Source organism: Ambystoma mexicanum, chromosome 4p, assembly GCF_040938575.1.
Source record: "Ambystoma mexicanum isolate Mex_15411 chromosome 4p, UKY_AmexF1_1, whole genome shotgun sequence".
Taxonomy (NCBI): Eukaryota; Metazoa; Chordata; class Amphibia; order Caudata; family Ambystomatidae; genus Ambystoma; species Ambystoma mexicanum.
The window spans coordinates 845761563-845771299 of record NC_090927.1 but is presented as its reverse complement, the minus strand read 5'-3'; the positions used below and the strand labels follow the sequence as shown (position 1 = coordinate 845771299).

At 48.5% G+C, this 9737-nt stretch overlaps 17 non-coding genes and 22 pseudogenes across 17 annotated transcripts; all 39 read left to right on the top strand.

Moving 5' to 3' along the window:
- Window positions 1-84: 84 nt before the first annotated feature.
- On the top strand, window positions 85-193 carry LOC138459071 (5S ribosomal RNA; annotated as a pseudogene).
- A 106-nt stretch (window positions 194-299) lies between these two features.
- On the top strand, window positions 300-408 carry LOC138459724 (5S ribosomal RNA; annotated as a pseudogene).
- Window positions 409-514: 106 nt separating this feature from the next.
- On the top strand, window positions 515-624 carry LOC138459580 (5S ribosomal RNA; annotated as a pseudogene).
- Window positions 625-730: 106 nt separating this feature from the next.
- On the top strand, window positions 731-849 carry LOC138463045 (5S ribosomal RNA). Its single transcript, XR_011265632.1, has one exon. It is a non-coding gene; the product is annotated as a 5S ribosomal RNA (ribosomal RNA).
- A 106-nt stretch (window positions 850-955) lies between these two features.
- LOC138465100 (5S ribosomal RNA) lies at window positions 956-1074 on the top strand. The gene has a single exon (XR_011267675.1). It is a non-coding gene; the product is annotated as a 5S ribosomal RNA (ribosomal RNA).
- Window positions 1075-1181: 107 nt separating this feature from the next.
- On the top strand, window positions 1182-1290 carry LOC138455896 (5S ribosomal RNA; annotated as a pseudogene).
- Window positions 1291-1397: 107 nt separating this feature from the next.
- On the top strand, window positions 1398-1516 carry LOC138454834 (5S ribosomal RNA). Its single transcript, XR_011261491.1, has one exon. It is a non-coding gene; the product is annotated as a 5S ribosomal RNA (ribosomal RNA).
- A 106-nt stretch (window positions 1517-1622) lies between these two features.
- LOC138459816 (5S ribosomal RNA) lies at window positions 1623-1731 on the top strand (annotated as a pseudogene).
- Window positions 1732-1837: 106 nt separating this feature from the next.
- LOC138459070 (5S ribosomal RNA) lies at window positions 1838-1946 on the top strand (annotated as a pseudogene).
- A 106-nt stretch (window positions 1947-2052) lies between these two features.
- Window positions 2053-2161, top strand: LOC138459723 (5S ribosomal RNA; annotated as a pseudogene).
- Window positions 2162-2267: 106 nt separating this feature from the next.
- LOC138462982 (5S ribosomal RNA) lies at window positions 2268-2386 on the top strand. Its single transcript, XR_011265568.1, has one exon. It is a non-coding gene; the product is annotated as a 5S ribosomal RNA (ribosomal RNA).
- Window positions 2387-2492: 106 nt separating this feature from the next.
- On the top strand, window positions 2493-2611 carry LOC138456366 (5S ribosomal RNA; annotated as a pseudogene).
- Window positions 2612-3066: 455 nt separating this feature from the next.
- On the top strand, window positions 3067-3185 carry LOC138455094 (5S ribosomal RNA). Its single transcript, XR_011261738.1, has one exon. It is a non-coding gene; the product is annotated as a 5S ribosomal RNA (ribosomal RNA).
- A 106-nt stretch (window positions 3186-3291) lies between these two features.
- LOC138455788 (5S ribosomal RNA) lies at window positions 3292-3410 on the top strand (annotated as a pseudogene).
- A 106-nt stretch (window positions 3411-3516) lies between these two features.
- Window positions 3517-3635, top strand: LOC138462235 (5S ribosomal RNA). The gene has a single exon (XR_011264839.1). It is a non-coding gene; the product is annotated as a 5S ribosomal RNA (ribosomal RNA).
- A 106-nt stretch (window positions 3636-3741) lies between these two features.
- LOC138459511 (5S ribosomal RNA) lies at window positions 3742-3850 on the top strand (annotated as a pseudogene).
- Window positions 3851-3956: 106 nt separating this feature from the next.
- On the top strand, window positions 3957-4065 carry LOC138455593 (5S ribosomal RNA; annotated as a pseudogene).
- Window positions 4066-4171: 106 nt separating this feature from the next.
- On the top strand, window positions 4172-4290 carry LOC138465075 (5S ribosomal RNA). The gene has a single exon (XR_011267651.1). It is a non-coding gene; the product is annotated as a 5S ribosomal RNA (ribosomal RNA).
- A 106-nt stretch (window positions 4291-4396) lies between these two features.
- Window positions 4397-4515, top strand: LOC138462223 (5S ribosomal RNA). The gene has a single exon (XR_011264826.1). It is a non-coding gene; the product is annotated as a 5S ribosomal RNA (ribosomal RNA).
- Window positions 4516-4622: 107 nt separating this feature from the next.
- On the top strand, window positions 4623-4741 carry LOC138463503 (5S ribosomal RNA). Its single transcript, XR_011266089.1, has one exon. It is a non-coding gene; the product is annotated as a 5S ribosomal RNA (ribosomal RNA).
- A 106-nt stretch (window positions 4742-4847) lies between these two features.
- Window positions 4848-4966, top strand: LOC138455320 (5S ribosomal RNA). Its single transcript, XR_011261957.1, has one exon. It is a non-coding gene; the product is annotated as a 5S ribosomal RNA (ribosomal RNA).
- Window positions 4967-5072: 106 nt separating this feature from the next.
- LOC138455780 (5S ribosomal RNA) lies at window positions 5073-5191 on the top strand (annotated as a pseudogene).
- Window positions 5192-5298: 107 nt separating this feature from the next.
- LOC138458192 (5S ribosomal RNA) lies at window positions 5299-5417 on the top strand (annotated as a pseudogene).
- A 463-nt stretch (window positions 5418-5880) lies between these two features.
- LOC138463196 (5S ribosomal RNA) lies at window positions 5881-5999 on the top strand. Its single transcript, XR_011265783.1, has one exon. It is a non-coding gene; the product is annotated as a 5S ribosomal RNA (ribosomal RNA).
- A 106-nt stretch (window positions 6000-6105) lies between these two features.
- Window positions 6106-6224, top strand: LOC138463872 (5S ribosomal RNA). The gene has a single exon (XR_011266457.1). It is a non-coding gene; the product is annotated as a 5S ribosomal RNA (ribosomal RNA).
- A 106-nt stretch (window positions 6225-6330) lies between these two features.
- On the top strand, window positions 6331-6449 carry LOC138462210 (5S ribosomal RNA). Its single transcript, XR_011264813.1, has one exon. It is a non-coding gene; the product is annotated as a 5S ribosomal RNA (ribosomal RNA).
- A 106-nt stretch (window positions 6450-6555) lies between these two features.
- Window positions 6556-6664, top strand: LOC138457535 (5S ribosomal RNA; annotated as a pseudogene).
- A 106-nt stretch (window positions 6665-6770) lies between these two features.
- On the top strand, window positions 6771-6889 carry LOC138456468 (5S ribosomal RNA; annotated as a pseudogene).
- A 453-nt stretch (window positions 6890-7342) lies between these two features.
- On the top strand, window positions 7343-7450 carry LOC138457548 (5S ribosomal RNA; annotated as a pseudogene).
- Window positions 7451-7556: 106 nt separating this feature from the next.
- LOC138459657 (5S ribosomal RNA) lies at window positions 7557-7665 on the top strand (annotated as a pseudogene).
- Window positions 7666-7771: 106 nt separating this feature from the next.
- On the top strand, window positions 7772-7890 carry LOC138454728 (5S ribosomal RNA). Its single transcript, XR_011261392.1, has one exon. It is a non-coding gene; the product is annotated as a 5S ribosomal RNA (ribosomal RNA).
- Window positions 7891-7996: 106 nt separating this feature from the next.
- Window positions 7997-8115, top strand: LOC138455912 (5S ribosomal RNA; annotated as a pseudogene).
- A 106-nt stretch (window positions 8116-8221) lies between these two features.
- Window positions 8222-8330, top strand: LOC138457504 (5S ribosomal RNA; annotated as a pseudogene).
- A 106-nt stretch (window positions 8331-8436) lies between these two features.
- On the top strand, window positions 8437-8555 carry LOC138463502 (5S ribosomal RNA). The gene has a single exon (XR_011266088.1). It is a non-coding gene; the product is annotated as a 5S ribosomal RNA (ribosomal RNA).
- A 93-nt stretch (window positions 8556-8648) lies between these two features.
- LOC138456458 (5S ribosomal RNA) lies at window positions 8649-8757 on the top strand (annotated as a pseudogene).
- Window positions 8758-8863: 106 nt separating this feature from the next.
- On the top strand, window positions 8864-8972 carry LOC138456414 (5S ribosomal RNA; annotated as a pseudogene).
- A 106-nt stretch (window positions 8973-9078) lies between these two features.
- LOC138458183 (5S ribosomal RNA) lies at window positions 9079-9187 on the top strand (annotated as a pseudogene).
- Window positions 9188-9293: 106 nt separating this feature from the next.
- LOC138461078 (5S ribosomal RNA) lies at window positions 9294-9412 on the top strand. Its single transcript, XR_011263718.1, has one exon. It is a non-coding gene; the product is annotated as a 5S ribosomal RNA (ribosomal RNA).
- Window positions 9413-9518: 106 nt separating this feature from the next.
- LOC138464261 (5S ribosomal RNA) lies at window positions 9519-9637 on the top strand. Its single transcript, XR_011266843.1, has one exon. It is a non-coding gene; the product is annotated as a 5S ribosomal RNA (ribosomal RNA).
- Window positions 9638-9737: the final 100 nt, after the last annotated feature.

The following is a 9737-nucleotide window of genomic DNA, read 5'->3' as shown; positions in this document are numbered from 1 at the left end:
AGTGAGCCATTTCTCAATTGCCTTTCAAAACTGCAAGGTCTAGCTGACAAGATGCTTAAAAGTACAAAACTCACTAGGCCCAGAGCCTACGGCCACACCACACTGAATGCGCCTGATCTCGGAAGCTAAGCAGTGTTGCGCCTAGTTAGTACCTGGATGGGAGACCGCCTGGGAATACCTAGTGCTGTAGGCTTTTTTGTGCTCCAAGTTCAGGAAGTGAGCCATTTCTCTATTGCCTTTCAAAACTGCAAGGTCTAGCCGACTAGATGCTTAAAAGTACAAAACTCACTAGGCCCAGAGCCTATGGCCACACCACACTGAATGGGCCCGATCTCGGAAGCTAAGCAGTGTCAGGCCTAGTTAGTACCTGGATGGGAGACGGCCTGGGAATACCAGGTGCTGTAGGCTTTTTTGTGCTCCAAGTTCAGGAAGTGAGCCATTTCTCAATTGCCTTTCAAAACTGCAAGGTCTAGCCGACTAGATGCTTAAAAGTACAAAACTCACTAGGCCCAGAGCCTACGGCCACACCACACTGAATGCCCCCCGATCTCAGAAGCTAAGCAGGGTCGGGCCTAGTTAGTACCTGGATGGGAGACCGCCTGGGAATACCAGGTGCTGTTGGCTTTTTTGTACTCCAAGTTCAGGAAGTGAGCCATTTCTCAATTGCCTTTCAAAACTGCAAGGTCTAGCTGACTAGATGCTTAAAAGTCCAAAACTCACTAGGCCCAGAGCCTACGGCCACACCACACTGAATGCGCCCGATCTCGTCTGATCTCGGAAGCTAAGCAGTGTCAGGCCTAGTTAGTACCTGGATGGGAGACCACCTGGGAATACCAGGTGCTGTAGGCTTTTTTGTGCTCCAAGTTCAGGAAGTGAGCCATTTCTCAATTGCCTTTCAAAACTACAAGGTCTAGCTGACTAGATGCTTAAAAGTACAAAACTCACTAGGCCCAGAGCCTACGGCCACACCACACTGAATGCGCCCTATCTCGTCTGATCTCGGAAGCTAAGCAGTGTCGGGCCTAGTTAGTACCTGGATGGGAGACCGCCTGGGAATACCAGGTGCTGTAGGCTTTTTTTGTGCTCCAAGTTCAGGAAGTGAGCCATTTCTCAATTGCCTTTCAAAACTGCAAGGTCTAGCCGACTAGATGTTTAAAAGTACAAAACTCACTAGGACCAGAGCCTACGGCCACACCACACTGAATGCGCCTGATCTCAGAAGCTAAGCAGTGTCGGGCCTAGTTAGTACCTGGATGGGAGACCGCCTGGGAATACCAGGTGCTGTAGGCTTTTTTTGTACTCCAAGTTCAGGAAGTGAGCCATTTCTCAATTGCCTTTCAAAACTGCAAGGTCTAGCTGACTAGATGCTTAAAAGTACAAAACTCACTAGGCCCAGAGCCTACGGCCACACCACACTGAATGCGCCCGATCTCGTCTGATCTCGGAAGCTAAGCAGTGTTGCGCCTAGTTAGTACCTGGATGGGAGACCGCCTGGGAATACCTAGTGCTGTAGGCTTTTTTGTGCTCCAAGTTCAGGAAGTGAGCCATTTCTCTATTGCCTTTCAAAACTGCAAGGTCTAGCTGACTAGATGCTTAAAAGTACAAAACTCACTAGGCCCAGAGCCTATGGCCGCACCACACTGAATGCGTCTGATCTCGGAAGCTAAGCAGTATTGGGCCTAGTTAGTACCTGGATGGGAGACCGCCTGGGAATACCAGATGCTGTAGGCTTTTTTGTACTCCAAGTTCAGGAAGTGAGCCATTTCTCAATTGCCTTTCAAAACTGCAAGGTCTAGCTGACAAGATGCTTAAAAGTACAAAACTCACTAGGCCCAGAGCCTACGGCCACACCACACTGAATGCGCCTGATCTCGGAAGCTAAGCAGTGTTGCGCCTAGTTAGTACCTGGATGGGAGACCGCCTGGGAATACCTAGTGCTGTAGGCTTTTTTGTGCTCCAAGTTCAGGAAGTGAGCCATTTCTCTATTGCCTTTCAAAACTGCAAGGTCTAGCCGACTAGATGCTTAAAAGTACAAAACTCACTAGGCCCAGAGCCTATGGCCACACCACACTGAATGGGCCCGATCTCGGAAGCTAAGCAGTGTCAGGCCTAGTTAGTACCTGGATGGGAGACGGCCTGGGAATACCAGGTGCTGTAGGCTTTTTTGTGCTCCAAGTTCAGGAAGTGAGCCATTTCTCAATTGCCTTTCAAAACTGCAAGGTCTAGCCGACTAGATGCTTAAAAGTACAAAACTCACTAGGCCCAGAGCCTACGGCCACACCACACTGAATGCGCCTGATCTCGTCTGATCTCAGATGCTAAGCAGTGTCGGGCCTAGTTAGTACCTGGATGGGAGACCGCCTGGGAATACCAGGTGCTGTAGGCTTTTTTGTGCTCCAAGTTCAGGAAGAGAGCCATTTCTCAATTGCCTTTCAAAACTGCAAGGTCTAGCCGACTAGATGCTTAAAAGTACAAAACTCAGTAGGCCCAGAGCCTACGGCCACACCACACTGATTGCGCCCAATCTCGTCTGATCTCGGAAGCTAAGCAATGTCAGGCCTAGTTAGTACCTGGATGGGAGACCTCCTGGCAATACCAGGTGCTGTAGGCTATTTTGTGCTCCATGATTAGTAATTGTGCAACTTCTCAATTACTTTTCAAATTTGGTATGTTTCCAAAATAATTGTATCCCGTTTTATAGCGGAAATGTTGGACAACATCATGAGGGCTGGAGCTACCTTTTTACATAGAATTAGCATACAGGTAGTGTGTTCATGGGTAATAAATCGACTTTCACATGTAATGCAGTACAGAGAATATTGAGTCCTTCAAGAGGCATGAAAGAAAACCATTATTGTGTTGATTGTTCTCTCCACCTCCCTGCAACAGACACAGGATGGATGAATTAAAGTTATCCTACCAGACATAGGAGTCCTGAATGGGACACCACCAGTCTTATATATCTCGCCTGATCGAGCAATGAGCGTGGTATCATGTTGCAAGTGGCTGCATGGCTTATCTTACTAAACGCAAATGCATAAGAGTAATATTCTAAGCATTCCTAGAGCCTACGGCCACACCACACTGAATGCACCCGATCTCGTCTGATCTCGGAAGTTAAGCAGTGTCTGGCCGAGTTAGTACCTGGATGGGAGACTGCCTGGGAATACCAGGTGCTTTAGGCTTTTTTGTGCTCCAAGTTCAGGAAGTGAGCCATTTCTCAATTGCCTTTCAAAACTGCAAGGTCTAGCCGACTAGATGCTTAAAAGTACAAAACTCAATAGGCCCAGAGCCTACGGCCACACCACACTGAATGCGCCCGATCTTGTCTGATCTCAGAAGCTAAGCAGTGTCGGGTCTAGTTAGTACCTGGATGGGAGACCGCCTGGGATTACCAGATGCTGTAGGCTTTTTTGTACTCCAAGTTCAGGAAGTGAGCCATTTCTCAATTGCCTTTCAAAACTGCAAGGTCTAGCCGACTAGATGCTTAAAAGTACAAAACTCACTAGGCCCAGAGCCTACGGCCACACCACACTGAATGCGCCCGATCTCGTCTGATCTCGGAAGCTAAGCAGTGTCGGGCCTAGTTAGTACCTGGATGGGAGACCGCCTGGGAATACCAGGTGCTGTAGGCTTTTTTGTGCTCCAAGTTCAGGAAGTGAGCCATTTTGCAATTGCCTTTCAAAACTGCAAGGTCTAGCTGACTAGATGCTTAAAAGTACAAAACTCACTAGGCCCAGAGCCTACCGCCACACCACACTGAATGCGCCTGATCTTGGAAGCTAAGCAGTGTCGGGCCTAGTTAGTGCCTGGATGGGAGACCGCCTGGGAATACCAGGTGCTGTAGGCTTTTTTGTGCTCCAAGTTCAGGAAGTGAGCCATTTCTCAATTGCCTTTCAAAACTGCAAGTTCTAGCCGACTAGATGCTTAAAAGTACAAAACTCAGTAGGCCCAGAGCCTACGGCCACACCACACTGAATGCACCCGATCTCGGAAGCTAAGCAGTGTCGGGCCTAGTTAGTACCTGGATGGGAGACCGCCTGGGAATACCAGGTGCTGTAGGCTTTTTTGTGCTCCAAGTTCAGGAAGTGAGCCATTTCTCAATTGCCTTTCAAAACTGCAAGGTCTAGCTGACTAGATGCTTAAAAGTACAAAACTCACTAGGCCCAGAGCCTATGGCCACACCACACTGAATGCGCCCGATCTCATCTGATCTCAGAAGCTAAGCAGTGTCGGGCCTAGTTAGTACTTGGATGGGAGACTTCCTGGGAATACCAGGTGCTGTAGGCTTTTTTGTGCTCCAAGTTCAGGAAGTGAGCCATTTCTCAATTGCCTTTCAAAACTACAAGGTCTAGCTGACTAGATGCTTAAAAGTACAAAACTCACTAGGCCCAGAGCCTACGGCCACACCACACTGAATGCGCCCGATCTCGTCTGATCTCGGAAGCTAAGCAGTGTCGGGCCTAGTTAGTACCTGGATGGGAGACCGCCTGGGAATACCAGGTGCTGTAGGCTTTTTTGTGCTCCAAGTTCCGGAAGTGAGCCATTGCTCAATTGCCTTTCAAAACTGCAAGGTCTAGCCGACTAGATGCTTAAAAGTACAAAACTCACTAGGCCCGATAGCCTACGGCCACACCACACTGAATGCGCCCGATCTCGTCTGATCTCGGAAGCTAAGCAGTGTCGGGCCTAGTTAGTACCTGGATGGGAGACCGCCTGGGAATACCAGGTGGTGTAGGCTTTTTTGTGCTCCAAGTTCAGGAAGTGAGCCATTTCTCAATTGCCTTTCAAAGCTGCAAGGTCTAGCTGACTAGATGCTTAAAAGTACAAAACTCACTAGGCCCAGAGCCTACGGCCACACCACACTGAATGCGCCCGATGTCGTCTGATCTCGGAAGCTAAGCAGTGTCGGGCCTAGTTAGTACCTGGATGGGAGACCGCCTGGGAATACCAGGTGGTGTAGGCTTTTTTGTGCTCCAAGTTCAGGAAGTGAGCCATTTCTCAATTGCCTTTCAAAGCTGCAAGGTCTAGCTGACTAGATGCTTAAAAGTACAAAACTCACTAGGCCCAGAGCCTACGGCCACAGCACACTGAATGCGCCCGATCTCGTCTGATCTCGGAAGCTAAGCAGTGTCCGGCCTACTTAGTACCTGGATGGGAGACCGCCTGGGAATACCAGGTGCTGTAGGCTTTTTTTGTGCTCCAAGTTCAGGAAGTGAGCCATTTCTCAATTGCCTTTCAAAACTGCAAGGTCTAGCCGACTAGATGCTTAAAAGTACAAAACTCAGTAGGACCAGAGCCTACGGCCACACCACACTGAATGCGCCCAATCTCGTCTGATCTCGGAAGCTAAGCAATGTCAGGCCTAGTTAGTACCTGGATGGGAGACGGCCTGGCAATACCAGGTGCTGTAGGCTATTTTGTGCTCCATGATTAGTAATTGCGCAACTTCTCAATTACTTTTCAAATTTGGTATGTTTCCAAAATAATTGTATCCCGTTTTATAGCGGAAATGTTGGACAACATCATGAGGGCTGGAGCTACCTTTTTACATAGAATTAGCATACAGGTAGTGTGTTCATGGGTAATAAATCGACTTTCACATGTAATGCAGTACAGAGAATATTGAGTCCTTCAAGAGGCATGAAAGAAAACCATTATTGTGTTGATTGTTCTCTCCACCTCCCTGCAACAGACACAGGATGGATGAATTAAAGTTATCCTACCAGACATAGGAGTCCTGAATGGGCCCACCAGTCTTATATATCTCGCCTGATCGAGCCTGATCGAGCGATGAGCGTGGTATCATGTTGCAAGTGGCTGCATGGCTTAGCTTACTAAATGCAAATGCATAAGAGTAATATTCTTAGCGTTCCTAGAGCCTACGGCCACACCACACTGAATGCACCCGATCTCGTCTGATCTCGGAAGTTAAGCAGTGTCAGGCCTAGTTAGTACCTGGATGGGAGACCGCCTCGGAATACCAGGTGCTGTAGGCCTTTTTGTGCTCCAAGTTCAGGAAGTGAGCCATTTCTCAATTGCCTTTCAAAACTGCAAGGTCTAGCCGACTAGATGCTTAAAAATACAAAACTCACTAGGCCCAGTGCCTACGGCCACACCACACTGAATGCGCCTGATCTCATCTGATCTCAGAAGCTAAGCAGTGTCGGGCCTAGTTAGTACCTGGATGGGAGACCCCCTGGGAATACCAGGTGCTGTAGGCTTTTTTGTACTCCAAGTTCAGGAAGTGAGCCATTTCTCAATTGCCTTTCAAAACTGCAAGGTCTAGCCGACTAGATGCTTAAAAGTACAAAACTCACTAGGCCCAGAGCCTACGGCCACACCACACTGAATGCGCCCGATCTCGTCTGATCTCGGAAGCTAAGCAGTGTCGGGCCTAGTTAGTACCTGGATGGGAGACCGCCTGGGAATACCAGGTGCTGTAGGCTTTTTTGTGCTCCATGTTCAGGAAGTGAGCCATTTCTCAATTTCCTTTCAAAACTGCAAGGTCTAGCCGACTAGATGCTTAAAAGTACAAAACTCACTAGGCCCAGAGCCTACGGCCACACCACACTGAATGCGCCTGATCTCGGAAACTAAGCAGTGTCGGGCCTAGTTAGTACCTGGATGGGAGACCGCCTGGGAATACCAGGTGCTGTAGGCTTTTTTGTGCTCCAAGTTCAGGAAGTGAGCCATTTCTCAATTGCCTTTCAAAACTGCAAGGTCTAGCCGACTAGATGCTTAAAAGTACAAAACTCAGTAGGCCCAGAGCCTACGGCCACACCACACTGAATGCGCCCAATCTCGTCTGATCTCGGAAGCTAAGCAATGTCAGGCCTAGTTAGTACCTGGATGGGAGACCGCCTGGCAGTACCAGGTGCTGTAGGCTATTTTGTGCTCCATGATTAGTAATTGCGCAACTTCTCAATTACTTTTCAAATTTGGTATGTTTCCAAAATAATTGTATCCCGTTTTATAGCGGAAATGTTGGACAACATCATGAGGGCTGGCGCTACCTTTTTACATAGAATTAGCATACAGGTAGTGTGTTCATGGGTAATAAATCGACTTTCACATGTAATGCAGTACAGAGAATATTGAGTCCTTCAAGAGGCATGAAAGAAAACCATTATTGTGTTGATTGTTCTCTCCACCTCCCTGCAACAGAGACAGGATGGATGAATTAAAGTTATCCTACCAGACATAGGAGTCCTGAATGGGCCCACCAGTCTTATATATCTCGCCTGATCGAGCAATGAGCGTGGTATCATGTTGCAAGTGGCTGCATGGCTTAGCTTACTAAATACAAATGCATCAGAGTAATATTCTTAGCATTCCTAGAGCCTACGGCCACACCACACTGAATGCACCCGATCTCGGAAGCTAAGCAGTGTCGGGCCTAGTTAGTACCTGGATGGGAGACGCCTGGGAATACCAGGTGCTGTAGGCTTTTTTGTGCTCCAAGTTCAGGAAGTGAGCCATTTCGCAATTGCCTTGCAAAACTGCAAGGTCTAGCCGACTAGATGCTTAAAAGTACAAAACTCACTAGGCCCCGAGCCTACGGCCACACCACACTGAATTCGTCTGATCTCGGAAGCTAAGCAGTGTCAGGTCTAGTTAGTACCTGGATGGGAGACCGCCTGGGAATACCAGGTGCTGTAGGCTTTTTTGTACTCCAAGTTCAGGAAGTGAGCCATTTCTCAATTGCCTTTCAAAACTGCAAGGTCTAGCTGACTAGATGCTTAAAAGTACAAAACTCACTAGGCCCAGAGCCTACGGCCACACCACACTGAATGCGCCCGATCTCGTCTGATCTCAGAAGCTAAGCAGTGTCGGGCCTAGTTAGTACCTGGATGGGAGACCGCCTGGGAATACCAGATGCTGTAGGCTTTTTTGTACTCCAAGTTCAGGAAGTGAGCCATTTCTCAATTGCCTTTCAAAACTGCAAGGTCTAGCTGACTAGATGCTTAAAAGTACAAAACTCACTCGGCCCAGAGCCTACGGCCACACCACACTGAATGCTCCCTATCTCGCCTGATCTCGGAAGCTAAGCAGTGTCGGGACTAGTTAGTACCTGGATGGGAGACCGCCTGGGAATACCAGGTGCTGTAGGCTTTTTTGTGCTCCAAGTTCAGGAAGTGAACCATTTCTCAATTGCCTTTCAAAACTGCAAGGTCTAGCTGACTAGATGCTTAAAAGTACAAAACTCACTAGGCCCAGAGCCTACGGCCACACCACACTGAATGCGCCCGATCTCGGAAGCTAAGCAGTGTCGGGCCTAGTTAGTTCCTGGATGGGAGTCCGCCTGGGAATACCAGGTGCTGTAGGCTTTTTTGTGCTCCAAGTTCAGGAAGTGAGCCATTTCTCAATTGCCTTTCAAAACTGCAAGTTCTAGCCGACTAGATGCTTAAAAGTACAAAACTCACTATGCCCAGAGCCTACAGCCACACCACACTGAATGCGCCCGATCTCATCTGATCTCGGAAGCTAAGCAGTGTCGGGCCTAGTTAGTACCTGGATGGGAGACGGCCTGGGAATACCAGGTGCTGTAGGCTTTTTTGTGCCCCAAGTTCAGGAAGTGAGCCATTTCTCAATTACCTTTCAAAACTGCAAGGTCTAGCCGACTAGATGCTTAAAAGTACAAAACTCACTACGGCCACACCACACTGAATGCACCCGATCTCGGAAGCTAAGCAGTGTCGGGCCTAGTTAGTACCTGGATGGGAGACCGCCTGGGAATACCAGGTGCTGTAGGCTTTTTTGTGCTCCAAGTTCAGGAAATGAGCCATTTCTCAATTGCCTTTCAAAACTGCAAGGTCTAGCTGACTAGATGCTTAAAAGTACAAAACTCACTAGGCACAGAGCCTACGGCCACACCACACTGAATGCGCCCGATCTCGGAAGCTAAGCAGTGTTGGGCCTAGTTAGTACCTGGATGGGAGACCGCCTGAGAATACCAGGAGCTGTAGGCTTTTTTGTGCTCCAAGTTCAGGAAGTGAGCTATTTCTCAATTGCCTTTCAAAACTGCAAGGTCTAGCTGACTAGATGCTTAAAAGTACAAAACTCTCTAGGCCCAGAGCCTACGGCCACACCACAATGAATGCGTCTGATCTCGGAAGCTAAGCAGTGTCGGGCCTAGTTAGTACCTGGATGGGAGACCGCCTGGGAATACCAGGTGCTGTAGGCTTTTTTGTACTCCAAGTTCAGGAAGTGAGCCATTTCTCAAATGCTTTTCAAAACTGCAAGGTCTAGCTGACTAGATGCTTAAAAGTACAAAACTCACTAGGCCCAGAGCCTATGGCCACACCACACTGAATGCGCCCGATCTCGTCTGATCTCGGAAGCTAAGCAGTGTCGGGCCTAGTTAGTACCTGGATGGGAGACCGCCTGGGAATACCAGGTGCTGTAGGCTTTTTTGTGCTCCAAGTTCAGGAAGTGAGCCATTTCTCAATTGCCTTTCAAAACTACAAGGTCTAGCTGACTAGATGCTTAAAAGTACAAAACTCACTAGGCCCAGAGCCTACGGCCACACCACACTGAATGCGCCCGATCTCGTCTGATCTCGGAAACTAAGCAGTGTCGGGCCTAGTTAGTACCTCGATGGGAGACCGCCTGGGAATACCAGGTGCTGTAGGCTTTTTTGTGCTCCAAGTTCAGGAAGTGAGCCATTTCTCAATTGCCTTTCAAAACTGCAAGGTCTAGCCGACTAGATGCTTAAAAGTACAAAACTCACTAGG